The sequence below is a fragment of the Canis lupus genome, chromosome 10 (genome assembly GCF_048164855.1).
Source record: "Canis lupus baileyi chromosome 10, mCanLup2.hap1, whole genome shotgun sequence".
Classification (NCBI taxonomy): Eukaryota; Metazoa; Chordata; class Mammalia; order Carnivora; family Canidae; genus Canis; species Canis lupus.
In genome coordinates, this window is record NC_132847.1 from 35677611 (window position 1) to 35690440 (window position 12830).

Below are 12830 nucleotides of genomic sequence, written 5' to 3' on the forward strand. Positions count from 1 at the left end.
TATATATTTATATAGTTATAGCTATAGTGGAGATGCCAAATATTTTTTTTTTCTCCTGTATTTCTTCCCTGATTATAATGATTTTTTTATAAAGGTAGCAGGGAAGGTCACTGATGTTCCTTGAACGTAAGCCATGCTGCAGGCACTGGGCAGGCTGTCCTATGTCTGCTGTCTCGCTGTAACTTATAACAGCCAAAGGAGCAGCATTATCCCGAGATAGCATGTGAGTATACGGATGCTCAGAGGTTACATAATGTGAGCAAGGTCAACTTCCTAGAACATGATGGGGAAGAGACTTGAACTCAGCTCTGTCTAGAAGAAAACCCAGGCTTTCTCTCAAAACAGGCTTCTTGCAGAAACAGTCCCCCAACACAGCTCTGCATACAGTTTTCTCTTAAAATTAAAATTGTGCTCTTAATTCTTCTGTATGTTGACTTCTAACTCCCAAAGAGTAGTCTCTGAGTATATTCAAAAGCATCATCGCCATAGGCCTCTTTAACACTGGTCAAATGGGGAAGGTCATTCCTTGGCAGCAGCCAGCTATAAGTCAGGGCTTTAAAATTAAGCAAGAACTTTGTCGGGGTGTGAGGGGCCATAAAGAAGGGGAAGGAAGGCCAGAAATGACAGTCTAAGTAAGAACAGGCAGAGACAAAAGCTATGGAATTGTCTTGGCTGAGGGCATTTTCTTTGCCTCCGGAATCCACCTGACTCGTCAATGTTTGGTGGCCTCCCTGGCACACATTAAGTCACCACTTGCCAGACGGGGCCTCCAGCACCAGAGACTTTGTCCACTCACACACAACCCCACGGCAGCCAGTTCTCCAGTACTCTGATAAATGAATCGGTGATTGTAACTGGCAACCAGTAAAAGGTAAACTCCTCTCCCTCACCCCCAGATGATGTCTCCACTTTCAACAGAACTTTGAAAGTTTTAGGAAAGTAACCCAGGTGTCATTGTAGGCTTTGTGGGAGAAATTCTTTCATTATTTGCATTTTAAGTATTTCCCATATTTTTATCATCTTTGTACCACCAGTATGATTTTGTCATATTCTATTACAGGCTCAGTATTTGTCTTTAATTCTTTATACTGACCCCCTATGTTTATGTTTTATGTTGATCCTTATTTTTTACTGATATACCCAAGTGCATTTGGCCAACTTTTAGGTGCTAAGAGGTTTATTGAATTGTTTCAGCACAGCAGGGTAAAAATATGCCACAGTATTTTATTTTTCACGAATCATTGCTCCTTGTATATTTCTTTAGGTTTGTTTTTTTATGTGATAGTTAAGTGATTTATTAAGTGGTCTCAGCTAGGCAGGGTAAAAGCATGCTAGAATTTTGTTTTTCCCCAGTCACTTTCTTCTCAACCGGTGGCAATGAAAAGGCAACGTCCCAGGATTTTATTTGCCTTCTGCTATCTGGTAAAAGAAGGAGGTATGAGAAAGAGAAGTTTGACAGCAATGGTTTAATGTTTTCAAGACTAATGGACAAATTAGGTGTTATACAAATGAAGCACGATTGTCCTTTCATCTTTTAATAATAGCTATCGCTCCGCTGATGGTTCTATATAGCAAGCACAACTATCCTCACAACAACTGTATGGGGTAGCGACTGTTATCATCCTCATTTTACAGATGAGGAAAGTGAGGCCAGGGAGGTTAAGTAACCTGCATGAACACTCAAAGCTGGTGAGTGGAGGAGCCAGCACGCACATCCAAGCACTCCGACTCAGAGACCATTCTCTTCGTCTTCAGCGTATAATGCCTCTCTATTAAAATATAACAGAAAAACGCATTTGTAAGCAACTGGAAGATGGCAGGCTACTACGTAAAATATTATTTTGTGAGGAAGATGAATGCATATTTTCTAATTGATTTCCTTCAGAGGACTCTATTTCTCTTCCATCGTATCCTGACAGTTTTGCAGACGTAGCAGAATCAAAGATTATTGGGTATTTGCCTGTGGTAACATCAACTTGGAGATGCTAGACACTCTACCAGTAACTTAACAGATTTTACTCTTAATGATATACTAATTGTAACTTCATATTGCCCTGCTTAGAATGCACATTATTGGTGAGAGTCCACAGGGCTGTCACATAGAGTTCTGCAGGGGCTGATTCTCAGCCAGACACTTTCCATCATTTTTTTAAAAATTGATAATCCAAGGGGTGCCTGGGTGGCTCAGTCTGTTAAGTGTCTGACTGTTGATTTCAGCTCAGGTGATGATCTCAGGGTGGTGAGATCGAGCCCCACGTTGGGCTCCTCCACACTGGGAGTGGAGCCTGCTTAAGACTCTCTCTCTGTGCCTCTCCCTCTGCCCGTCCTCCCTAGCCCATGTACTTTCTCTCTCTCTCTTTCTAAAAAAAAAAAAAAAAAGCAATGGAGAACATTCTCTTTATATTTCCAGTGACAATAAAAGGGATACAGAAATCATATTTGAGCCTTAAAATGACAAATACAGAAGAATGGACAATTATAAAGCAAAGGCTCAGGAATTGAGTTGTTGGAGTAAATGCATTTGCACATATGCGAATTGTTTTGTTCAAGTATAGCCCATCCCAGGGGAGAGGGATACAGCCACAATTCCTGGAAAAATGTTTATTCGAAGAAACATAGCCTTGGTGTCATTTCTCATTAGGGAGAAGGAGTTCCCCTTAAACTGGACATTACTTTTCCCAACAAAGGAACCAAGTAACCATCTTCTGTCAATACTAGACCTTGGGCAAGACTCTACTTTGAACAGAACCAAAAAAGGGAGAGCAGAGCACTTGCCTTCGAGAGAGACAAATAACTGCAGGCTCTGCAGACTGAAAACGAAGCCATTTCACAGAGTGATACAGCATAATAATAATAATAATAATCAGTATGATTCAAGAGAGAGATCTGTGGCCATGCACATTTCCGACTGCTTGCGACATACTAACGCCTTCAATGTTCTCAACAGTAGTAGGTATTCAGGAGAATTTCTATCCTCATTTTGCAGAAAAGTTAAGTAAACTGCCCCAAATCACAGAACCAAGATTTGGATCTGGACCATCTGTGCTCATACCCACAATATTATGCTGCTTGTCAGGAAAAAAGAAAGTTTCTATTTTAAGTGAAATTTGAACTAAATAAGAAAACCCAGTGGACATAAGCAGAGAACGTGAACCACGTAAAGCACTTAGAAGATCAGCATATCCTAAAAGAAGAAGAGACATCTGGATGAGAAAGAACAAAACTATCCTCTTACCTTGTGCAAAAGTTTCAAAAAAAATTCCTAGTTCAGAGGTGACAAAGTGAAACAGGGAGAGAGAGGGGGAAGTCGGCAGGAGGGAAACATTAGAAATAAATATCAGAACCTCAAAGGATAGAATTTGCAATGTGCTATGCAGAATTTTATTTCAGTAAACCATATTTCTTGTCATCCATAATTCTGTTCTTGATGGATCCTTTTGTTTTCTGAACAAAATGCTGAGATATGACTCGGTTATTTCAGGAGATAGATATTTAGGCTGGACAGACCTATATGACGACGGGCAGTCATAACTGGAGAACACAAGCGTTCAGCAGCACCCATTGGGGAATGTGGCCTCAACAGGACTATTTCTCTCTGGCTATGCTCTGTATTTTACAAAGTTACTCAAAGATCTCATGTCATAATAGTTAAAGCTTTAATACACGCCAACAGCCAAAGCCTGGGGGCTGGGACAGGATAATCATTTTATTCATTGTAAGGCTAGATATGATAATTAAGTTATAAAGAACTCAGAGGTGCCAGGGCAGAACTATCAAAATCATAAACAATGATTAAGCAGAGCCTAAAAAGAAGCAAAGACAATCAGGCTTTCTAAACAGAACAGTAGGCTACAGAGAAATGCGAGAGCAAACATTAGGCATTAACTGGGGACTTCAGGGTGAATTCCTGACTCCAGATTTCGTAAAACACTGAAATGCATTCCAAAAACAGGTAACAGAATCTCGGAGTCTGTGACTTTTTATTTTGAATCTTTTGAAGTAAAGAATACACTGGCCTGGGGTGGTTTTAACACAGTCTTTCTTTGCAACTGGGACTGGCTTGGCTGGGGTCTCCAGGTCCGGGAAGGCAGGCCGCGATGGGCCCTAACTCCCACAGAAGCCCAGCAAGGGGCGGCACACCCCCTGGCAGCAGGCTCTGCTCCTCGGCTCCTCGGGCCATCGTCGGAACCCCGAATGGTGCCAAGAGCAGATTTTTATTTTCCGTTGTTGTCAGTGAAGTCCTGTCTTCCATAAATGTAAACTAGGCTTAATTAGGACTTTTATTTAGAAAAGAAAAAAAAAATGGGTTCTTTAGGGGAAAGATTTCTAAGGACCTCCTTCAATACCGTATAGCAAAAACACAGAACATGCCATATGAACCCCGCTTGGGAAATTCAAATAAGGAGCTTTAGAAACATAACGTGATTTGGCAAGAGCGTGATTTGAATGTGGTTGTGAGGTCCCACTAGCAACATATGCTTTTACTAAGCTGCGCTATTCCTTTTCTTTCACAGCCGGAGCTTTTAAAACGTTACTTTATATTTTCTACGATTATCATTCTGAACCCAAAGTAGTTAACTCTGAATAAAACTATCCTATTATGAAATTAGAGCTCGTCCTGAAAGGGGGGGGTGGGGGGAGAAAGACGTTTGAATTTGACCTCTTTCCCTTCTCTCCACCCTCTCCAAATACACTCACAAAAACCAAAGCAGGGTTGGGGGGTGCGCAGAGGGGGAGAAGTCTGCTTATGATTATGAGTTGAACTTTGAACTGTTCCTATTGTTCCTGCCAAGGAGTTTTGAATGCTAATGTAAAAAGATATATATATATATATAAAGTTAGATCTGCTAAGGTATTTTAAGAGTCTACTGTAATGCACCAACCTTTTTTTCCCCCTTGCTTCATTGTTAAAGATAATATGCCTATCTAACAAAAATGCTTTCAAGATGTAACCATATTTTGAAATGAGTATCATAATACATCCTTTGCAAGCCTGGAATTTGGAAACAAAGAACATGCTTTAATCTGTTTTTCTTCCTACCTGATGAGCAGGGCGACAATGCTGCCGGAGAGTTTAGACATGTCCCCAGTCTCATTTGCTTTTTTCCCTCTTTCTTCATCATGTGGAACCTGACAACCTTTCTTTCTGAAGCTACATAAATTAGACAGGGTGAAGACTATCAGCTCTCTTCCTAGCTCCAAAACAAGCCAAGACAAGAAAGGATGCCCTGGTTGACAGACAGACTTCCAGTGTTTCTGCTAAACCGGTAGGGCAGTAAGCTCCCCGTGCTCTCCTCTCCACTGAAATCACAACCGAGGCTAGATCCCAGGCTTTCTTTCACTTTTCTCCCTTTTACATAGTTAAAAGGCTATTTCATGTTATGTAAAAAGGGACCAAGAAGCCAAACGTATAGTCTTCACTGTGAATTCCCATTCTGTCTCAAAAACGCTTCCTGGAGTATCACCTCCCGCGTTGTCTTACCTGAGAAGCCCTGACTCAAGTGACTTCACTGGTGGAAATGGTGTTTGAACAGTAATGACTTGACCTTTCCCTGCTGAGGCCTGGGATGGCAAAAATTATCTGTGCTTTTTCAAAGAAGTAGAAAAAGAATGTCAACCAAAGAAGAAAGGGCGTAGGTCTCAGTTTGCGGAGGGAGTGACACAGCAATATAACCATCTGATGAGGGGAGATAATCAGCGCTGTCCCCATGACAGGAGGGATGGGAAAGCCCCAAGGGAGGTACTCAGTGAGTAGAAGGCTCCCAATATATTTTAACTGAATCTGGATCTCAATTTTGTCTTTGAGAGCAAGGTTTCCACGTGGGCCCTAAGAAAACCTTAATTTTCCTAAAAGAGGTTTTGGTTAAGATTTCAGGCCATCAGAGGACAACTCAAGGATCTAGTTTATTCATAGAAAGCATTAGTCACCCTGAAAAACTTTCCATTGTCAACACCCTCGGGCCTCTAGAAAGAAGATCACTGTTATGAATTGCAAAGCCTACCAATCTTCTCCAACAGTGTACAAGGTTGCATTAGGGGAAACCTGATCTCAAACAGAATAAATCTCTATTATTTCTAACAGACGTAGGTTACAGATGGGAAATTTCTAAGCAATTATTTCGGGGTCTTGGTGGTTTTTTCCCTACGTTCTGGCCCATTAGCGGCGGTATCTAGATTCCAACAAAAGCCCCCTCCATGGGAAGCCTATGGTTCCTCTTCTCCTAGCCAGAATCAGAACACTGGCAAAATTATTCCAACATTGTGGAATTTAGCAAAACCACTGCATTACTAGACAGTTATGTATGCAATAGTGTCTAATTGGCTAACTGCAGGAATAATAGATGGACAATTGTTACCTTCTGATGAAATCTGGATAGATGTGGCTTAAATCAAGCAATATGGTGACCCTGAAGTTAACGTATAAAACAATCAACAAAACAAAACAAAACAAAACAAACCCTCAGGCACGCCTGGGTGGCTTAGTTGGTTAAGTTTCTGACTCTTGATTTCAGCTCAGGTCGTGATCTCAAGGTCCTCAGATCCAGCCCTGAGTTGGGCTCTGCACTCAGTGGAGAGTGTGCTTGAGATTCTCTCCTTCCTTCCCTCTCCCTCTGCCCCTCCCCCTATTCTCTCTCTGTCTCTCTCTCTCTCTCTATCTCAAATATATAAATAAAATATATTTTTTAAAATATCCAGTTTTTCATTCATCAGAAATGTCTAAGAGAAGATTTTGGACATTTTGAATTTGAGGCAAAAATACAGTTAATGTATACTAAATACATTAGGGAATTTACAAATATTACCAAACTTCGTTGTCAATAGAAGTGCACACAGTATCCCTGCTCTACACACGAGGACACTGAAGCTCACAAAGTTTAAATGAATTGCTCAAAGACATTCAACCAGCAGTGGGAAAGTTACATCTGAATCTAGGGTATCTTTATGCCTACTTAGACTCTCACAGAGTGACCTGGAATTTGTACAGAGATTGAAGGGACTGAGAGACGAGATGGAGAGAGATATTCATGCCCCTCTTTGCTTTTATTACTATCTATAAAACATTAAGTTGTGGAGAGATTAGAATGCTGGGCTTGTAAACTACTCCCCAAATTGCTTAATTAATCTCTACCTCCTAAGTGATATTGCATATAATTTATAATTGCATTTTCCATAGCACCTTTGTGGCAGAACAAAACTCAGAAGAGCAGAAACCTCTTCCTGGAAGAGCAGAGGGAACCAGCAGAATCAAGGACACAGTATATCCCCCTGGTTTTCCCTCCTTGGCATTCCCCAGGATCTCGCTATTAATTTCACATTCCCCAGGGTGGGTGAGAAATGAATTTTCTGTCCTTTCCATCAAATACCATTACTTTCTCCACAGAAATCAACCTTTAGTAGACACTTGCTTGCCATTCCAGCCAAATGTAATGAGAAAAAGAAAATAAGTGGTAACAAAATAAAATTAGAATGTGTCACAAGTCAAGAAAGTGCCTGGCTTAAATGGCTGACTCATATTTTTCCCTTAGCAGGATGTCATATGTTCATAGTTCTGAGGGCACACTGTTGAATGGCCAACAGAAGTCACTCTTCACAGATCACTACATCTGCAACTGGCAGGGGAAGCTGAAAGAGGGAGGTTGAAGAAGAAGAAGGAGGGGACACGGGCATAAGCATCAACCCAATGAATTTATTGGGCTCCTACTGTGTGCAAGACATAGCACAGTACAGAACAAGAAAAGTGGGTTAGGAAGCTAGGAAGCACTAGATGCAAATCCCAGTGTGAAGATCTAGTAGACATGTCCCACGGGGCACATTATTTCACCTTTGAATATCAATTCCTAATTTCAAAAACAGCGAATGCCAAAGCCTAATTTGAAGAATTGTTAGAAGGGAACAAACTTGCCCTTGCCTGTGTGAGGAAGACTGTCATTGTCACCAATACCCATTTTTCCCCACAGTTATTGATTAGGATTGTAACTACCCTACTAGAAACTAAATTTCTTACTGACCCTCAGAGGTGTGGTCATGTCAGTGCTTTCTTGCCAGTGGAATATTGATGAAAACGATGTGTGCTTTTTCCCAGCTTGATCCATAAAGTTTGCCTGCACTTCCCACCACCACCACACCTCCATCCTCCCTCTAGTTGGCACTGCAATGCACAAAGTAATCCTGAGGATGAACAAAGATGCCATTAGCCTATGTCCTGAATAAGATCTTAAGTAGGAGGACTGACACTTTCCAAGAACACTTTTGAGGCAAAAATAATAATAATAAAAATAAAAATAAAATAAAAGGGAGGGGGCAATTTCCTTTAAGGATCTAAATTTTCGAAGTCTGTCTTTATAGTAGCTTACCTTAACTAATATACTCAGGCATTCCAAGGATTACAAATAGTAGTGTATAAAGTACAACTCCTTATTTTTATTTTTTTTTAAAGATTTTACTTATTTATTCATGAGAGACGCAGAAACAGAGAGAGAGGCAGAGACACAGGCAGAGGGAGAAGCAGGCTCCCCACAGGGAGCCTGATGTGGGACTCCATCCTGGGTCTCCAGGATCAGGCCCTGGGCTGAAGGTGGCGCTAAACTGCTGAACCACCTAGGCTGCGCACAACTCCTATTTTTAGAAGTTTGCAATCTAGTTGAGGATTTAAGACACACAAGTATCTGTACCTCAAGGCTGTATGTGGATAAGGATTCGCTAATGATATGGAAAAGATAATGCAATGTGTTCAAGAAAAGATTCCATTTTTCCTTTGGCCAACAAGTAATTCTGTATTTTCCAGCTCTCTTTATATCTACATGGGAAAATGTGACTAGTTACAGCCCATAGAATGGAATGCCAGTGCTAAGCCTGGCTCTTCAAATGTCCAGAGAAGTCCTCACATTGTCATGTCTTTATACTATCTACCACAGAAAGTCCCCCAGAGGCCTCTGAGATGTAGGGGTTGCCATGGTGCAAGGCCTCCAGCTCCTCCTCATGGAGCAGCACACCCAACAGAGATACCTGACCAAGAGGGTTGGTGCAGTTTCATGCCTACAGGATAAGTTATCTTCTCAATGTGCTAAGCTTCTGAGACTGGGGGCTATTACAGCCATCAGCCAATCATGACCAATACAATGATGTAAACAAGTGACCAGAAAAAAAGAAAATACTTTGTGCTTGGGAATGATGGGGGGTTTCTTCAGGAGTTAGTGTTTGAACTCATGTAGTTAAGCAGAAATGAGGGAGGAGGACGGATTGTGAATGTATAGTTACTGAGTTCAGATTTTATCTGGCATAATTTTCCCAACTGCCTCAGACCAAATGCTTATTGGGTAAAGGAATTTCCTTTGAGTCTCAGATGTTTTTAAGCCAGCAAATTTTTTTTTCAGATGAAATCTCACATGAACCCCTTATATTTAAACAGATATAGGTGGAGTCACTCATACTTAAATAGACAAGGCTCTGGTAACTGTCTTCTTGGACACCTTCCTAAAATCTTTCATAGTGCCTACATACCCCCAAATCTCTCCTGCGGAACCCTCAAATGCTTAGGAACGGAGTCTGAACACCACTCTATCAGATCACAGATGTAATCTAATAGCCTTGTTCTGACTCTTCCTGGGGGATCACAGCAAGCAATGAAATATAAAGGGTGCAGTGGCAAACTCTGGCATTTATCCAGTTACCCAGAAGACACCACCCCTAAAATTACATCAACAGAAGTAATCTATTTGGGATACCCAATCTTTCTGTTTGTCTACTCTGTGCTTTTTGCCTTCTAAGGATAAAATTCTGCTTGATTCTTTTCTGTGAGAATGATCATTGTAAAAGCACATTGAAGCCCTCTCAAAATCAGCCAGTCTGTTATAAAATAAATAAGTCATGGAGATGTAATGTACAGCATGGTGACTATAGTTATCGCATCCTTGAAAGTTGCTAAGAGAGTTCATCTTAAAAGTTCTCATCACTAGCAGAAAGTTCTGTCACTATGCATGGTGAAGCAGAAAGTTCTGTCACTATGCATGTTAACTAGACTTACTATGGTGACCATCTTGCAAAATCTACAAACACTGAATCCTTATGTTTGCCCACTTGAAACCAATATAATGTTGTATGTCAATTATACCTCAGAAAACCCCAACTGGTCTGTAATATAGTATATATGAACAGAGGAGGGAGAAGATTTATTTGATTTATGCTTGCTTCTTGTCCTCTGTTCTGAATTTTCTGAAAACTCAATTTCTATATTACATGTCTTCCATTTGTACAGACTACTTCATTTAACCAAGTGGAAGGAAGCAACCAAGGTGAAGTCATTAAATGCTGCAGGTAGAACTTGAACCCAGGGCTCTCTGTGTTTATTCAACTCAATGGTTCTGCTTCCCCTCAATCCCCCAGCCCCCAATCCCCCAGCCTCCGGCCAAAAAAGCTCATTCTCTTGGCATTTACCCATCTCCATGATGGTCTGTCTCTTGCTCATCTCACTTTTTTGGGAACCAAACAGTCTGGAAGCTAGTATTCTTATCTATAATAGAATATAATAATATGTCAATTATGGTCCCAAGAATGAGACTGAATATGAGAAAAGATAAAATATATTATTCCTACATTCTCAAGGAAGGGAAAATTATATGATATACATTTTAGAAAGTAGCTAAAAGTTTAGCATTTCAAAAGAAAAGCTTCTATTCCTTGAAATTCACTTATATGAACCTCTTTATTGCCTAATGGCATGTAAATGAATTATATCCTTTTTCATATTAACAATAATAATAGTTGTCATTTATTACTTGCCTGCTATTCGTGAAGCTAGACATTAACCACCAAGCCTTATGACAACTCCAGAATTAAGTATTAATATCCCTGATTTACAGGTGGAGCAATTGAGGTTTGGCGAGAATTCCTCTTTTCCAACTCCACCCAGCTGCTAAGCAGTGAAGTTGGTATTCAAACCTAACCCTTTCTTATTCCCAAAGTTATGCACCTTCCAACAAACCACAGTTGCCATATTTTTTTCCACTCAGGCAGAAATAGGTTTTACAGGTGCTCATGCAGCTCTTTTGCAAAACACATAGTAACATTTAAAACAAGCCTGATACAGACCTGTATGGTATCTGTGAAAATTTTCTGAGTGAAATATAGCTCTCTCATCTGTCAACGTCAGAGTGATGACCAGAGGCCCAAATGTGCAAGCTGAAAAACACAAAAGTTATTCCTATCATCATTTGCTGATGTGCTATTGCCATAAGTCTCCCATCCCACCTCTAATAGTTTTTAATATCCTGAAGTTATTCAAGAGTGTCTTGAATTTGTAAAGGACAAATTCTTGGCTATACCTCCAGAAGAGACTCCACAGAGCAGGGACTCACCGATGTCTTCCTCAAGTTGTTACCAGCTGTTTGTCTAATCATTCCATAAGACACATTTGGTTTGTTCCAATTCCAACATTTCCTTTTCACCAAAATGTGGCTCTTTCTCCCATAGACCTTACTCAAAACCCTGCCTCATCTTAAATCTAATTTACATGAAATGCTCCCAATGGGTTCTAGGATTTAATATTTACCTATAGGCCATATTTCAAAAAATATGTGTTTATAGGATAATTCAGGAATTTCTCAGCCCTGAAATCTAAAACTGAACAGTTGAGATAGACTCTCACTGACAGTAGTTCTTTGTAAGGCATTGGAATTAGGGGATTCTATTTGTGCATACCTTCAAGTGAATGCTTAGTAAACTTCAAAGGTAACCTTTTAAAGGTAGTTTGGCCTGCTGAGAATCTGATAAAAACTATGATTGCGTTCCACAGAAAATAATGTACAGGCACCCAAATTTTGGGGAACACTTTCAGGGGACTCACAGAACCAGGGAAGTTTCTAATCCCAAGTTAAGATCCTTTGCTTGGAAAAGGAAGCAAAGACAAAACAACTGCCATTATCCCTGTTATGTTGACATCAATCCAGGGAATTAGATTTTTTTTAAAGGAGTGACCTATAAATGAGAAGTTTATGTAGTAATGATGCTACACAGAACAGCTGTCACAAGAGCCACATTGAGGACTGGGTATGGACCCCTCCCTGCTGGAAGCCTTCCACACCAGTTCAAAGGTGGTCGCTGCCCCTTGGGATACTACCTGGTATGTTTGGAAGAGCATTCATTCATTCATTCATTCAATTCACAGATCAATTAACACTTACTAGGCGTGGGTCCACCAGGTTTAGGCAATATATTGAGGATTAAAAGACAAAGAAAACAGCCCCTGAATAAACTCTGTTGCCAGCTCTTTTCTGCTCCACCTTTTTGCCCAGCCTTACACCCACCTCGCCCCAGCTCTGCTACAACTTTCAAACCAAGTAATTTATCAAATTTTAGTCACATGAAACAAGGACAATTGTGAAGGTTAAGGTTTGTTGTCATGTATGGATAAAACCAAAGAAGAGTTATTCATTTCCCTGTAACCCCCTGCATCTAGAAAGGTGCCATGAAGAGAACTGAAAAATTGGATTGCATCAGACCTATGAAGTCAGAGGTGGGTATGGAAGTCAGGGAGAACCATAGCCCCTATAAGCCTTGACGCTTTGGTGAGATCGAGGCAATTGACCTAACTATTCACATCCAGATATAGATCTGATTATATTGGGCAATTATATAGGGTAGCTTATTCTTCTTCAATAACAGCAGCAATAACTGTTCTGTAATTTATGAGGCACTTCCCATATGGATGGCACTGTGCTAAGTAAGTGCTTTACATGAATCATCTAATTTATTGTCTACAACAACCCGAAGGAGACACCTTTTTTATTTTTCTGAATTTGCAGACAAAGAAACTGTGGCTTAGAGAATTTAAA

The 12830-nt window shown here is 40.4% G+C and overlaps 1 long non-coding RNA gene across 6 annotated transcripts in view; it reads right to left on the bottom strand.

The window, feature by feature from the left end:
- Positions 1-12830, bottom strand: part of LOC140641460 (uncharacterized) — a 178953-nt gene that overhangs the window by 23279 nt on the left and 142844 nt on the right. For 4 of the 6 annotated variants that reach the window (XR_012037976.1, XR_012037973.1, XR_012037977.1 and 1 more), the window contains 2 exons: positions 11089-11178; positions 10435-10510 (listed from right to left, as the gene is read on the bottom strand). This is a non-coding gene — a long non-coding RNA (uncharacterized lncRNA). Of the gene's footprint in view, positions 1-1451; positions 1770-8017; positions 8170-10434; positions 10511-11088; positions 11179-12830 lie in introns of those variants that run through there. The other 2 variants (XR_012037974.1, XR_012037975.1) reach the window with 2 other exon arrangements.